Genomic DNA, 3,986 nt, shown 5'->3' on the forward strand with positions numbered 1-3,986 from the left:
TTATCGGATTGAGTCTTTAAGGATTTGAGAACACTTGATGTATGTCTTGCATGTGCTTATCTGTGGTGACAATGGGATATCACGTGATCCACTTGATGTATGTTTTGGTGATCAACTTGCGAGTTCCGTGACCTCGTGAACTTATGCATAGGGGTTGGCACACGTTTTCGTCTAGACTCTCCGGTAGAAACTTTTGGGCACTCTTTGAAGTTCTTTGTGTTGGTTGAATAGATGAATCTGAGATTGTGTGATGCATATCGTATAATCATACCCGCGGATACTTGAGGTGACATTGGAGTATCTAGGTGACATTAGGGTTTTGGTTGATTTGTATCTTAAGGTGTTATTCTAATACGAACTCTATGATAAATTGAACGAAAAGAATAGCTTCGTATTATTTTACTAAGGACTCTTGAATAGATCGATCAGAAAGGATAACTTTGAGGTGGTTTCGTACCCTACAATAATCTCTTCATTTGTTCTCCGCTATTAGTGACTCTTTGTTGCATGTTGAGGGATAGTTATATGATCCAATTATGTTATTATTGTTGAGAGAACTTGCACTAGTGAATGTATGAAACCTAGGCCTTGTTTCAACGCATTGCAATACCATTTGTGCTCACTTTTATCATTAATTACCTTGTTGTTTATATATTTTTAGATTACAAAAACCTTTATCTACCATCCATATTACACTTGTATCACCATCTGTTCACCGAACTAGTGCACCTATACAATTTACCATTGTATTGGGTGTGTTGGGGACACAAGAGACTCTTTGTTATTGGTTGCAGGGTTGTTTGAGAGACACCATCTTCATCCTATGCCTCCCACGGATTGATAAACCTTCGGTCATCCACTTAAGGGAAATTTTCTACTGTCCTACAAACCTTTGCACTTGGAGGCCCAACAACGTCTACAAGAAGAAGGTTGTGTAGTAGACGTCAAACTCTTTTCTAGCGCTGTTGCCGGAGAGGTTAGTGCTTGAAGGTATATCTTTAGATATTGCAATCGAATCTTTTTGTTTCTTGTCTTATCACTAGTTTAGTCTATAAAAGAAAATTACAAAAATGGAATTGAGGGTACCTCATATGATTCATCTTTTTAATATCTTTCATGAAAATAAGGATTTCGATAATTGTGCCAAAATGCTAGAAGAAGAATGCATTAAAAAATTTGGCACTAAATCTTTGAATGGTGAGCATGATTGCAATGTTGTTAGTACAAACTCTTTGAATATCCATAGTACTGACGATGATTGCACGAGTCATGATGAAAATGTCTCTTATAAGCATGTCAATTTTTGTGGAGTGCATAGAGTTTGCAAGTACACACCAAATAGGGAAGATAGATTTTGCAAGAGGCATAAGTATTTATAAACTAAATGGTTGCAAGAAAGGCTAGATGTTTGTGCTGAAAATTTAAATTTTCTTAGCCATCCTTGTGAGCTTGGGAATGAACGTAGTCATTTAAATATCCAATGAAAATTGTTTCATGATTGAATCATGTCCAAAAATTGTGATGACCTGATGTCCCTTACACATCATAATGAACTTAGTTTGCTTGTGGGTTATGAAGAAATGAAACGTATAACTAAGGATCTTCCAGAATTTTTCCTTAATAAAGTTCTTGATTTTGATTTAGAGGAAATTTATATGTATTGTGCGGTGAATTGCATCGAAAATACTTATATTGCCAATTACATAAAGTCAAGAAAAAAATTAGAAGATGAAGAGAATACTAATGAAAGGGAAGAGATTTCCCAATATCCTCCTATTTTTTCTTATGATGGATCAGGTAACGAGGAGGAGCCTTCTATCCAACCAATCTCATTAATAAGGAGCTCCAAAAAGAGGGTTAAACCCACACATGATGCGAAGAAGAAAAAGAAAAGACATAGAAGTGAAGGTAAAAAGGTACCCCTCCCAAATGATGTTGCTCCTATTACTCATTGTGATGATGGTAAATGCTATACTATTGGTGCTATCCATACTATTAATGATGAGAGTGATTATGCTTATGATATGAAAAGGCCCAAGCTTGGGGATGCTATGTTTGATGAGAATGACATGTTTGAGAATTTATTTCTGAAATTAATGTTTGTCCCAAGCTTGGGGATGCTATGTTTCATGAATATGATATATTTAACCTCCCAAGTTTTGATATGCAAATTTATTATGATGATAGCATGCCTCCTATTTATGATCATTATTGTGATGATACTTATGCTATAAAAAGTAGAGATGATTATATTTATAGAACTTGTCATGATTATGACTACCCTTTTTCTGAACATTACTCTTTTAATGTGGAAACAATTTGTAGTATTTGAGTTTCTTATGATGCTCCCACTATTCCGAATGAGAAGAAATTTGCTTATGTGGAGAGTAACAAATTTTCTATGCCTGTAGATCATGAAAAGAATGCTTTATGTGATAGTTATATTGTTGAATTCATTCATGATGCTACTGAAAATTATTATGAGGGAGGAATATATGCTTGTATGAATTGCAATAATATCAAGTTTCCTCTCTATGTGCTTAAAATCTTGAAGCTATGCTTGTTTCGCTTTCCTATGCTAGCTGAATCTTGTTCCCATAAGTTGTTTTCTCACAAAATCCCTATGCATATGAAGTGGGTTAGAGTTAAATGTTCTAGTCATATTCTTCATGATGCTCTCTTTATGTTTCAATTCTTATCTTTTATGTGTGCATCATTGAAATCATCATGCCTAGCTAGGGGCGTTAAACGTAAGCGCTTGTTGGGAGGCAACCCAACTTTATTTTGTTCCTTGCCTTTTGCTACTTTTTAGTAATAAATAATTCATCTAGCCTATGTTTAGATGTGGTTTTATGTTTTAATTAGTGTTTTTGCCAAGTAGAACCTTTGGGAAGACTTGGGTGAAGTCTTTGCGATCTTGCTGTAAAAAACAGAAACTTTTGCGCTCACGAGATTAGCTTCCATTTTTTTTACTGGAGAGTGCGTTTAGGTTGATTATTTTTGCAGTTGATTAATAGACAATTTACTCAGGTCCACCAGTTTATTTCAGAATTTTTGGAGTGACAGAAGTATTCGAATGATACAGATTACTACAGACTGTTCTGTTTTTGACAGATTCTGTTTTCATTGTGTTGTTTGCTTATTATGATGAATCTATGAGTAGTATCAGAGGGTATGAACCATATATAAGTTGGAATACAGTAGATATTACACCAATATGAATTTATAATGAGTTCACAACAGTACCTAAGTGGTGATTTATTTTCTTATACTAATGGAGCTTACAAGTTTTCTGTTAAGTTTTGTGTTGTGAAGTTTTCAAGTTTTGGGTAAAGATTCGATGGACTATGGAATAAGGAGTGGAAAGAGCCTAAGCTTGGGGATGCCCAAGGAACCCCAAGGTAATATTCAAGGACAACCAAGAGCCTAAGCTTTTGGATGCCCCGGAAGGCATCCCCTCTTTCATCTTTGTTCATCGGTAACTTTACTTGGAGCTATATTTTTATTCACCACATGATATGTGTTTTGCTTGGAGCGTCATTTTATTTTATTTTGTTTTGCTTGCTGTTTGAATAAAATACCAAGATCTGAAATTCTTAAATGTTAGAGAGTCTTCACATAGTTACATAATTATTCAACTACTCATTGTGCTTCGCTTATATCTTTCAGAGTAGTTTGTCATTTGCTCTAGTGCTTCACTTATATCCTTTTAGAGCACGGCGGTGGTTTTATTTTGAAGAAATAGATGAACTCTCATGCTTCATTTATATTATTTTGAGAGTCCTAAACATAATGGTAATTTGCTTTGGTTATGAAATCGGTCCTAATATGATAGGCATCCAAGATGGGTATAATAAAAAGTTTCATATAAAGTGCATTGAATACTATGGGAAGTTTGATACTTGATGATTGTTTTGAGATATGAAGATGGTAATATTAGAGTCATGCTAGTGAGTAGTTGTGAATTTGAGAGATACTTGTGTTAA

This window comes from Triticum urartu, chromosome 1 (genome assembly GCF_003073215.2).
Source record: "Triticum urartu cultivar G1812 chromosome 1, Tu2.1, whole genome shotgun sequence".
Lineage (NCBI taxonomy): Eukaryota > Viridiplantae > Streptophyta > Magnoliopsida > Poales > Poaceae > Triticum > Triticum urartu.